The sequence below is a fragment of the Trichechus manatus genome, unplaced genomic scaffold (assembly GCF_000243295.1).
Source record: "Trichechus manatus latirostris isolate Lorelei unplaced genomic scaffold, TriManLat1.0 scaffold00001, whole genome shotgun sequence".
NCBI classification, from domain to species: Eukaryota; Metazoa; Chordata; class Mammalia; order Sirenia; family Trichechidae; genus Trichechus; species Trichechus manatus.
In genome coordinates, this window is record NW_004443937.1 from 28793322 (window position 1) to 28806052 (window position 12731).

At 45.3% G+C, this 12731-nt stretch overlaps 1 protein-coding gene across 1 annotated transcript in view; it reads right to left on the bottom strand.

Moving 5' to 3' along the window:
- The window catches only part of MON1A (MON1 homolog A, secretory trafficking associated), a 20101-nt gene extending 13372 nt beyond the window's left edge, over window positions 1-6729 (bottom strand). The window contains exon 1 of the mRNA XM_004368550.2: window positions 6105-6729. The gene's annotated coding sequence lies outside the window, so the exon portion shown is untranslated. The remainder of the gene's footprint in view (window positions 1-6104) is intronic.
- Between the last annotated feature and the right edge of the window lie 6002 nt (window positions 6730-12731).

Genomic DNA, 12731 nt, shown 5'->3' on the forward strand with positions numbered 1-12731 from the left:
CTGTTATCCCTTCTTCTCCTCTAGTTTCTCCCATTCGTGATGAAAATACTAGCTTGTGCCTGTTCTGCCACTGTACCTTTGGAAGCAAATAACTTGTATTCTAGATTTCACAGATGAAGAGGAATTTTTGGATTTTGGACTTGGAGTTAAGACTTTTGCTATGATATGATGGGGTGAATATGTTTTCCATGTTGCAAGGATGTGACTTTTTGGGAGCCAAAGGGTGGAATGTCATGGTTTGAATTATGTCCCCCCAAAAATGTGTGTACAATTTGGCTGGGCCGTGATTCCCAGAATTGTGTGGTTGACCTCCATTTGGTGATTGTAATTTTATGTTAAAGAGGATTAGGCTGGGATTGTGACACCACCTTTACCCAGGTCACATCCAATGTAAAGGGAGTTTCCCTGGGGTGTGGCCTGCACCATCTCTTGAGAGATAAAAGGAAAGGGAAGCAGGCAGAGAGTGGGGGACCTCATACCATCAAGAAAGCAGCACCAGGAGCAGAGTGCATCCTTTGGACCGGGGTCCCTGCACCAAGAAGCCTGCATAAACAGAATACACACCATAAGTAACAATGCACAAATACCAGAAGAGAAACTAGGTAACTGGGAGCTCCTAAAAATCAAACGCTTATGCTCCTCAGAAGACTTTACCAAAACAGCGAAAAGACAACCTACAGACTGGGAAAAAATTTTTGGCTACCACAAATCTGATCAGTGTCTAATCTCTAAAATACATGAGATACTGTAAAACCTCAACAACGAAAAGACAAAACAACCCAATTAAAAAATGGGCAAAGGATATGAACAGGTACTTCACCAAAGAAGACATTCAGGCGGCTAACAGGCACATGAGGAAATGCACAGGATCATTAGCCATTAGAGACATGCAAATCAAAACTACAATGAGATACCATCTCACCCCAACAAGGCTAGCATTAATCCAAAAGACACAAAATAAGAAATATTGAAGAGGTTGTGGAGAGACTGGAACACTTATACACTGTTTGCGGGAATGTAAAATGTTACAACCACTTTGGAAATCAACTTGGTGCTTCCTTAAAAAGCTAGAAATAGAAGTACCATACGATCCAGCAATCCTGCTCCTTGGAATGTATCCTAGAGAAATGAAGAGCCATCACATGAAAAAATATATGCACACCCAGGTTCATTGCAGCACTGTTCATGATAGCAAAAAGATGGAAACAACCTAGGTGCCCATCAGCGGACAAATGGATAAACAAATTATGGTATATCCACACAATGGAATACTACACAACAATAAAGAACAATGATGAAGCCGTGAAACATAACATGGAGGAATCTGGAAGGCATTATGCTGAGGGAACTTAGTTGCAAAAGGATAAATATTGTATAAGACCACTATTATAAGAACACAAGAAAAGGTTTAAACACAGAAGAAAACATTCTTTGATGGTTACGAGGGTAGGGGAGGGAGAGAGAGGGGTATTCACTAAACTAGATAGTAGACAAGAACTATCTTAGGTGAAGGGAAGGACAGCACACAGTACAGAGGAAGTCAGCACAACTGTACTAAACCAAAAGCTAAGAAGTTTCCTGAATACAACCAAACACTTTGTGGGACAGAGTAGCAGGGGTCTGGGGACCATGGTTACAGGGGACATCTAGGTCAATTGGTATAACAAAGTTCATTAAGAAAATGTTCTGCATCCCACTTTGGGGAGTGGCGTCTGGGGTCTTAAAAGCTAGCAAGTGGCCATCTAAGATGCATCAATTGGTCCCAACTCACCTGGAGCAAAGGAGAATGAAGAACACCAAAGCACGAGGAAAACATTAGCCCAAGAGACAGACAGGGCCACATAAACCAGAGACTCCATCAGCCTGAGACCAGAAGAACTAGATGGTGCCCAGCTACCACCAATGACCACTCTGACAGGGAACACAACATAGAGTCCCTGACGGAGCAGGAGAACAGTGGGGTACAGAACTCAAATTCTAGTAAAAAGACCAGACTTAATGGTTTGACTGGGACTGGAGGCACCCTGGAAGACACGGCCCCCGGACTCTCTGTTAGCCCAAAACTAAAACCATTCCCAAGGCCAACTCTTCAGACAAAGATTAGACTGGACTATAGGACATAAAATGATACTCGTGAAGAGTGTGCTTCTTAGCTCAAGTAGACACATGAGACTAAATGGGCAGCTCCTGTATGGCGGCCAGATGAGAGGGCAGAGAGGGTGAGCAGCTGGTTGAACGGATACAGGAAATCCGGGGTGGAAAAGAGGAGTGTACTGTCACAGTATAGGGAGAGCAACTAGGGTCACATAACAATATGTGTATAAATTTTTGTATGAGAAACTAACTTGAATTGTAAACTTTCACTTAAAGCACAATTTAAAAAAAAAAGAAAAGAAAACGACCTAGGCTACATGAGAATCTCACAGACCAGTATTTCACACTGCTAACCTAGAAGCCAGGGTAGGGCCTGGACTTATGTGTAAAGAGAGAGTGACCTCAGAGAAATGAGTCTGCCATGTCCAGGTAGAGGGTAAGCTGCTACTGACAGTTCCAGGGTTGTGGACAGGGCTTTTAGACCTGGCTCCCTGGTTGCAGACATGGATTAGTATGCGCCTTTTTTCTGGGGAAAGGGTCCAGAACCACTGCTTTAAATGGAAACGCTCTACATTTCTATGTCTACTCACTTTCCCATTCCTTTAGTCAACAACTTCATACCTCTCTCCTAAATTTCTATCATACCCTTCCCCTATGCTCACTCTCAGCCGATGACCTTGCCTTTCATTTCACTGAGAAAACAGAAGCCATCAGAAGAGAACTTCCACAGACTCTCACCACCACCTCATCTCACCTGCCAAACTCTGCCTTCCTCCTTCTTATTAAAGATAAGCTGTCCATGCTCCACTACAGGCTGACTCTTCTAGGTGTGCACAAGATCCTAGCCCCTCTCAGCTACTCAAGCACATGGCTTCAGCAGCTGTCCTTCTCTCTGCTGGACCATCAGTTTCCCCTTCTCTCCCATCCATCACCAATATGTTGACATTTCTTCCAGCTTCAAAACACCTTCCCCTGGGTATGTTCACTTTGTGATAATTCAATGAGTCACACTTAGAATTCATGGACTTTTCTGTTATGTATTTATTACTTCACTCAAAAAGCTAAAACAAAACAAACCTCCCCTTAATTCTACATTACCCTCCAGCTACCACACCATTTTTCAGTTGCCCTTTATTTAAAAAAAAAAAAAAAAATCCTCAAGAGTAAATAATACTTAGAGGTTGTATTAGTCAGGTTAGGCTAGGCTGTACTGTGTGAAATGAATGCCAAAATGGTAGAAGCTTCACATCAAGACTTATTTTTTGTTTATGCAAAGTCTGACATGGATCTGGCAGCAATCTCGATCAGCTCCCTTCCAAGCAGTGATTCTGGAATCCAGGCTACTAGCATCTTATAGCTCTGCCATTTGGAACATGAATGTGCCTTTCGCATCACCTGGCAAGGGACAACAGAGCTGGAGGGTGATATACCAGCTTTTTTTTTTAAATTGTATTTATTTTGTTGTTAGGATTATTTATACACAGCAAAACATACACCAATGCAACAGTTTCTACATGTACAATTCAGTGACATTGATTACATTCCTCGAGTTGTGCAAAACCATTCTCACCTTCCTTTTCTGAGTTGTTCCTTCCCCATTGACAAACTCACTGCCCTCTAAGGTTCCTATCTAATCTTTCGAGTTGCTCTTGTCACTTTGATCCCATATAGTTCTTAAACGAACATGATGTTCAAGGCAGATATTTCTTACTAGTTAAGCAAAACTATTGTTTAGTTTCAAGAAGACTTCAGGGGATATTTTTTGTTTAAGGTTTAAAGATTATCTCAGGGCAATAGTTTTTGGGGATTCATCCAGCCTCCATGGCTCCAGAAAGTCTGGAGTCCGTGAGAAGTTGAAATTCTGTTCTGCATTCCTCCTCCACGTTTTCAAATTTTATTGTGCTTTAGGAGAAAAGTCTCATGGGAGACCCTCAACATAAACCATCCAGCTAAGCTGCTCCCAAATTCCTGACCCACAGGAACTGTATGAATTAATAAATGTTTATTGTTGTTTTCAGCTGCTAAGTTTTGGAATAATTTGTTACACACCAATAGATAACTAGTACACCAAACTTGTATTCAATAGATTCAGCTTACGCTTACATAGAAAAAGATGTCTATTTACATCATCAAAACTTCATCTACATTTTTAACAAAATAATGTGTGTTCAAGCCTCAAATTACATTACAAGACAACTGATAGAAGATCATCGAGTGTCAACATAAGGGACTTACTTGCATCATGGCTGTTGCATGCACTGAAAAAAGGCCGTGATACTGCATCAAAACAACAAACATGGTTGGTGATGAGAGGGAATGTTTCAAGCATTTTGTACCTGGAAATTACACACACACACAATGTATGTATTGTGCCGTGGCACATCACAATTATTCTTACTTAGCATTCAGACTAGGTATGACTGCTCTTACACACTGATTTGGTGGTCTCTGCCATGTAAATCGGCCCTTTGAGAGTTTGCTCAGCCTGAGCCAGGTCCTGGATGAACTGGCAAAGGCAAACATGCTTCTGATCTCATGAAGCCAGGCAGGGTGTGGCATAAAGTGATCTACCAGTGATGGAATGCTGAAGAGTTATCTATAGCCCTAGTGCCGGGAGTTCCTCCAGGCTACCTGGCTACTCACCTTCCCTGGAGTTGCAGGGACAAACCATTGGCTCTCCACTGCTCCTGGAAATCTCTCCTAAGTTGAACTCCTTGGTCTGTCACATACCCCTGACCTATGCCTTTGTACCTTTGACTCAAAGATCCAAGCAAAGGTCTACAGTAGTTTACCCCTATCCTGAGGGTCTACCACCAACAGATCCCTGTGGGCCTCAGCTGACCCATCGTGGCTAGGCTACCTACTTCGGGGGTGCAGGAACAGCTGGCTGGGGGCTAGCGAATATTTCCTTAACGACAGTCCCCCTGTCACCTGAGATCATTTAGCATCTCCACGGCTGGGCGGTCCAGCCCTAAGCTCTGATGAAGCAAAAAGCTCTCTGGGCATTTACATTGGAAACTCAGGTAGGGAAGGCAAATGACTCACAGCAAAACCACCCCAACCCCCATTTATGCCATAACCTGTGCTGCTGAAGTTTCTACGAGGCTGGGCCTGAAGCATCTGGACAAGGCAGGTCTGCTGGAAACAGCCCAGATTCCCCTGTGAGCCATGCTTCTCAGGCAACCTCTCTTGAAGCCCTCAGGGCTTACTACTTTTCCTAGACGTGCCCCTCTATGGCTGCAAGCAATGTCACCAAACAGGTTGGCTCAATCAGCGCTTCTAGTGTGCCTCCCTCCCTTAGGCAGCACTAGAAGGGGAGGGCAGTGCACGAGCCCCTCCCTAGGGCGCTACCACCCTTACTCCCTCTTCCAGCTTAGATGGTTACTGCCTTGATCCTTCAGGGAGTGGTCTACCAGGAGAGTGGTGCCAGGGGGCATGGCAAGTGTGGTGGACATGTGGCAGACAGGGCCCAGGAGAGGCTGTGCTGCGGTTGCTTCAGCAGAATGACTACTCCCTCAGGCTGAGAACATGGCCTGGTCCTTGTCACTGCCGGTAGCCACTCCCCTCTCTGACAAAGGCTGCTCACCCTCCCCCAGCAAACTTGAGCCCACAAAGGGTGGTTCAGCTGGTACAAGGGTCAGTTTGGTTATCTGAGCCAGGGCATCCTTGAGAGCAAAGTCCTCAGCCCCGGGACTCTTCAGGGGCTGCTTGGTTCATCCAACAGTCACCTCTGCAGCTCTCTGAGAGGATTCTGTGTGTGCGCTGGGGGCGGGTCGCACCTAGCCACTGCCCTGGACCGGACTTCGCGCTCCCAGCCAAAGGATGGGTTCCAGGCCTCGCGTTTTGTACTTCCCAGCTGGAGGGCTAGCCGGCCGAGGGACTCTAGGGAGACCCGGTCCTCATACCGCAGACTGCAGGGGCACCCAGTCTTGAAGCCCTCTGTCTCCAAGGATGACAACACTCAGGCCTCTCAGCACCCCCAGGCCACGTGGGTTGGCAATTGGACTCACCTGTTTCTCCGGAGGGGCCCTGGACGCACAGAGGGTGCTGGTCACTGCCCTCTGCCGGGCTCCCGGGGGGGCGCGTGGGTCCGACCCGGTCCGGCCTGAGGGCGCAGATTCGCAGGGTCACGGCTTCCTGCGGACGCAGACATAGCCACAGCGCGGGGACTGCGTTCTCTCACCGCCCCTCGCGCGGCCGCCGGCCCAGGAAAGCAACTCTCTCCGGTCTCTCGCGGCCGAGGCCCGGCTCCAGCCTCTCGGCCCGGTCCGCCCCCAGGGTGCATTGTGGGAAATGTAGTCAGCCGCGCGGGGCCGCCTGCGGCGCCGCCGGGACGGGTCAGGTCGCCGAGTCCCTGCAGAGCAGGGGGCGGGACCTGACCCGGTCTGGCGTTGCCTCACCAGCAGCCGCCTTGGGAGTTCAAAGACCCGCACCGACTGCAAGTCCGGAGCCCGCTGCCTTTCCGCCCGAGCCAACTCGATACTAACTTCAAGGGAGAAAAAGGGACATTGTCGTTGTTTCCTCCAGTGACCGCGGAAAGACTAAGTTTCAGTGGATGGATAAATGTCATTAGTGGGCCTGGCCACACGGGCTGTAAGGGATGTGGGCATGCGCAAAAACCTCTCGAATCGTAGCCAAAAAAACATCGGTTTAGCCACGTTTAAACCTATCAGTGTAAGGCTCTAGAGCAGTAGTTTTAACTCTGACGGCACGTAGAATGGCTTGGGGAGCTTTTAGAAAACACTAGTGCCTGGACACGACCCCTAGAGATTTTGATTTAACTGGACTAGGTTGGAACCCAGGCATCAGTATTTTTTTTAAAGCTCCCCAGGTAATTCTCATACGCAGCCAGCGCAAAAAACCACTGCTACAGACGTTTATAATTTCCTAGCCGCAAAGCAATAAAAATAACAGGAAAACACAAGGCTTTCCCAAACGGTCCTTATTTTTGAAGAAGCCAAAATACGGATTGAGAACAATACTGTTCATGTTTTCTCTGTAGCAATTAAATCACTTTACAGCCCCGTGGTTAACTCGCCCAACAATTCTGGGATGTAGAGAAAGTCTAAAATCATCTCTGACTCTCCCTCTGCTCTAACAAACACTCCAGTGTGGTGTCCTGTCCCCTTTTCAGCCCTACACTGCACTTACGGGAGAGCTTCGCTTCTGGGCCTTTCCAAAGGGTCTCAGATGGCTGTCGCTTGTAGCCTACCGCTGCAGGCCTGTGACTGACATGGTGACAAAGCCGCTGCCTTCTACTGGAAATGACTTTGCCCTAGGCTATTAAGTCCTTGGAGCCCTGGTGGCGCAATGGTTAAGAGCTTGACTGCTAACCAAAAGGTTGGCAGTTCAACCCTCTGGCTGCTCCAGAGAAAAGACCTGGCAATCTGCTCTCATAGATAGAGATTTCAGCCTAGGAAACCCTTTGGGGCTTTCTGTGAGTCGGAATTGACTCAACGCACACATTAGGCCCTTGCCTGTAGTTAAGGGAAGATTTCTCCTTTATGGTGAGAACATTTGAAGAAGTGTTCAATTCCTTAACAGAATGGAGTCTCTCCTTGTCCCCTCGGTGCAGTTTTCTCACCTTACTAGCTCAGGAGTCCAGGCTCCCTCCTTTAGGGCAAATATCATTTACACGGTTTTGCTCTCATTAATCTTGCCATATTACATTATAAGTATAAACCAAGAAGATTGCATATTCTCTGGTTGGTACAGAAATCTCTGGGCTATATTTCAGAGAATTGATCCCCACAGACGACAGATTCAAAGTTCGCTAACATACCTAACCAGTCTTCTTGATAGTCTCCATGTTGACCTCAGAGTTTCTTTCAGTCTAACTCTTGCTTTTAAGCACATTGGCTTCACCAGATAGTATCATTGTCATCCAGAAGTATTGCATCTACTTAGCTAAGCCGGTGGCTGTATACCCCATGTGCTTCTGGCTAAGACCTGTGGCTAAGTGTGGTGCAAAAGATCACTTTTGTGTGGCCTTTCTCACCATGGTCTTGTAACTGACACCAAATGATTGGGTGGGACCATGCTAACAAGGTAAATGGAACCTTAACGAAGGGATTGGTCAGTTTTGCCACCCTGCTAGGCTTAAAACGAGCCAGAAGAGAATCCCACCACCGCCAAGGAAGAAGGGCCAAGAGCAGAGCATGTCTTTGGATCCAGGATCCCTGCACTGAGAAGCTCCTGGAACCAGGAGACCAAGAGAAAGAGAGAGAGAGAGAGCTGTAACACTAAAGATGGCAAGAAATGGTAGCAGAGAAACAGCAGCAAGAGAGATCGGCAGGAAACGGTGTGGTGGGCTTCCTGGCCCAAGGAATGAGAAAGCCTTTGGGCAGGAGGCTTGTTGGTGGAGTAGGGTGCCTCTGGGTACTTGGTGGAGCTAGGTTTGCCAACTCATGGAGCTAGATCTGAGCGCCTTTGGGCTGAGGCTTACCGGTGGAGTGGGGTGTCTTGGGGTACTTATCTGCAGAGATAAAAGAGCACTGTAACACTTGCAGGAGCAGGGCAGAGGCCAAGGGGCCAGAGAGAGATGTGCCTGTGGGCACAGCTGAAAAGAGCCTGTCCTGATGAAAGAACTATATCCTGAGTGTTCCTGAACCTGAATTATAACCTGTTATTTCCCTAATAGGATCCCTAGTGGCACAGTGGTTAACACCTTGGCTGCTAACCAAAAGGTCGGCAGTTCAAATCCACCAGCTGCTCCTTGGAAACCCTATGGGGCAGTTCTACTCTGTCCTATAGGGCTGCTATGAGTTGGAATCGACTTGATGGCACTTAACAATAATATTTCCCTAATAAACCCTATAATCGTGAGTATTATCTGTGAGTTCTGTGTGGCCATTGCAATGAATTATCGAACCCAGCAGAGAAGTAGAGAGTGCTGTGGGAGGGACGGTTGGTGTCAGAATTGGTAAAGATGGCAGAGAGAGGAGGCATGTCTAACCTCCGCCTCATAGGAATTAGCCTTGGGCCGTTGATCTTGATTCTCCTTTCTCCTTGTGAATTTAGAGGAGGTCAGACGCCATCCCCATGCCATTTTGACACTAATACACTCTCACAGAAAAAACCATTGAGGCTACTTACTAAAACATTTTAAGGTTGTTAATTAAAACTCCACTTTAATCTACCTATTATATTTTCATACCGGTACAATGTTTCTTATAGGCAACTTTTTGCCAGTGGAATTACCAAGAAATAAATCTTGGTCTTTTGGAATAATAATAAATGAAGTCGCAGTACTTGCTTATCAAAAGCAGCAGTCATGATCCCATTGTCTTAGGCTGGGTTCTCTAGAGAAGCAAAACCTGTGAAGCATATATACATATATATAGAGAGAAAGAGAAAGAGAGAGATTTATATCAAGGAAATGAGTCACGCGGTTGTAGAGACTGGAAAGTCCCAAGTCCATGGGTAGGTGAGGCTGGAGGATTCTCCCGACTTGCATAGCTACAGGAGCTGGCAAACCCCAGATCAGCAGGTCAGACGTTAGGCTGCTGGCTCACAGGCTGTGGAAGCTGATGATCCTAAGATCAGCAGGTAAGCTGCTAGCTCACGTCCCAAGAACTAGAGGTCAGATGAATATAAGTCAGCTGTAGGATCAAGAGTGAGCAAAAGGCAGCGAACGTTTCCAGAAAGTCCACATGTATTGGATGCCGGCCACACTCCCAAGGAAAATCCCTTTCAACTGAGTGGCTGCTCATAGCAGATCTCACCATGGAAGTGATTGCATTGTATCAGATCTCATTATGGAGATGATTATGTCATTACATAGCTGTCAAACTATATCATAACTGCGAAAGCACTGAGAATCATGGCCCAGACAAGTTGACACACAACTTTAACCATACATCTGGGATGACTCTATTGCCCTCAATGATGCTTCTTAGAACCTGAGCTTTGCCACAAACAACATGCTGTCCTGCATCTCCTGTTGTCCTCCAGGTCAGGGGCTCCTCAAAGCCTCAGCTTTCTGTTTTGTGTGGGCTCATGATTTTTATGGACCCATCATATAATCTCAACAGCAGTAGTGAGGACTAGCTGGGACTGGGGCAAATGCAACAATAAGACCTCCTGTTCTTCCCTAGATTTTTTTTCTTCCATAGCTTTAGTGGAGATTTCAGAACCTGAGGCACTGAGAGGAGGTTGTGGTTAAAGTGAGTAAGACCCAGATCTGTTCCTAGCATTGTGGCTATCTTGCTTGTGTGACTTGGGGCAAATCCTTTAATGACATAAGTTTCAGCATCTTCAACTGTTTTCCCTTCCTACAAATACAATAATATACCTAATGTGAAGTATTCTGAGCCAATGAGAATAAGAATAGTCAGTCCTTCCCTAGAAATTTTTTTTTTACTTTTAAAGATATATTTATCGTATAATGTCTTGTCAATATTCATTTTGTTTCAGGTTTTCAAAATTGTCTCATAAATGCTTTTTTATGGGTGGTTTGTTCAAATTGTGATCCAAAGTCCACATGCTGTATTTGGTTTAGATGTTTATTATCAACCAAAGTCTCTTTTAATCTTTGTTCCCGTTTTCTCTCTTTTTCTTCTCCTTGCTGTGTATTTGTTGAAAAAATCAGTTAATTAATCTTCTCCCTCTTATTTTTAGCATACAAGAACAATTAATTGTGCTAATCAAATAAAACAACGCACAACCTGATTTACATTTATTAAAATGAATATTCATTTCTGTGCTGTGGATTAATTAGACAAAAAAAGTAGACTGCCTACATAAATGACTGTATTAATTAAGGCTATTTTAGTAATAGAAACCAATTTTGAACTAGCTTTAGCAGAAAGGGGTTAGTGAAGGTTACTAGGCTAGCATCAAGGGATGCACTGCAGTTACCACCACTCCAAGCATCTTCCAGGCTGATATTAGGCTTCAGCTCTCTCTGTCTGCCTCTCAGGGATTTCCATGTAGCAGGGGCTGTGGTCAGTGGTAGTTCTGGGGTTATCCTTTCTTTTCTAACTTGTCACTTATTTGTTGAAGCAATCAGGCATTAGTCTGGATTATGCTGGTTGCATCCAAGGGGTGTTGTTTAATATGTTTTCCTATCCCCTTTATTTCTTGTGAACTGGTAGTTTACACCGTTACTTTTTTAAAAGTGTTTTTGTTTATTGTTGTAGTTTAAGTCAAAGTTTACATTTCAAGTTAGTTTTTCATATAAAAATTTATACGTACATTGTTATGTGACCCTAATTGCTCTTCCTGTACTGTGACAGCACACTCCTCCTTCCCACCCCTGATTTCCCACATTCATTCAACCAGCTCCTAACCCTCTCTGCCTTCTCATCTCACCTCTGGACAGAAGCTGCCCATTTAGTCTCATGTATATACTTGAGCTAAGAAGCACACTCTTCAGGAGTATCATTTTATGTTCCACAGTCCAGTCCAATCTTTGTCTGAAGAGTTGGCCTCAGGAATTGTTTTAGTTCGGGGTTGACAGAGAGTCCGGGGGCCATGCTTTCCGGGGTTCCTCCAGTCTCAGTTAGACCATTAAGTCTGGTCTTTTTACTAGAATCTGAGTCTGCACCCCACCTTTCCCCTGCTCCATCAGGAACTTTCTGTTGTGTTCCCTGTCACCTTCCCTAGAAATTTTGAAGAGGTTTTCCTTCCTGTCTTTATCACTTTACAGTACCTGGTAAGGCAGCTGGTGTTCCTGCTGTGCTGGGAAATTTCATCTATGGTCTTTCTTGTATCATCTGAATGTCTCCTGGTCCCTGTCTTTCCATTTTATATTTGATCAGGACTGTAATGGTTAATTTTATTTGTCAATTTGGCTAGGCTACGGTGGCCAGTAGTTTGGGAAAACACTAATCTAGATGTTGCTATGAAAGTATTCACATGTGATTCAAATTTAAAGCAGTTGACCTTAAGTAAAGCAGATTACTCTCCATAATATGGGTAAGTCTCATCCAATTAGTTGAAGGCCTTAAGTTTTGCTAAAACTGAGGTTTCCCAAGGAAGAAAGATTCTGCCAAGGCTGTTAGACAGCCTGCTGGGATTTCCAGCCAGCTGCTTGGTCTACCGATTTCAGACACAAGACTGTCAGAATTTCCAGCCTGTTGCCTTGCCAGCGCTGATTGTGTGCGCCAACTTCTTAAAATAAATCTCTCTCTCTCTCTGCTGTGTTAGTTGCCATCAAGTTGGCCGCCAACTCATGGAGAGCCCATGCAAAATGGGATTGGACCATTGTGATCCATAGGGTTTTCAATAGCTGATTTTTCAGAAGTAGATCTCCAGGCCTTTCTTCCTAGTCCATCTTAGTCTGGAAGCTCTGCTGAAACCTGTTCAGCATCATAGCAACACACAATCCACCACTGACGGATGGTTGCTGCACATGAGGTGCATTGGCCAGGTATGGAACCTGGGTCTCCTGCAAGAATTCTACCACTGAACCACCAATGCCTCACTCCTTAACTATAAAAGGGAGTTATCACATGGTCATTGTGAGGATTAAATGAGATAACAAATGAAGTACTAGCACAATGCCAGGCACATAGTGTGATGTTATGTGCTGTTGAGTAGATTTCAATTCACAGTGACTCTATGAGTAGAACTGCCCCATAGGGTATTCTAAGACTGTAATCTTTATGGGAGCAGATCACCAGGTCTTTTCTCTT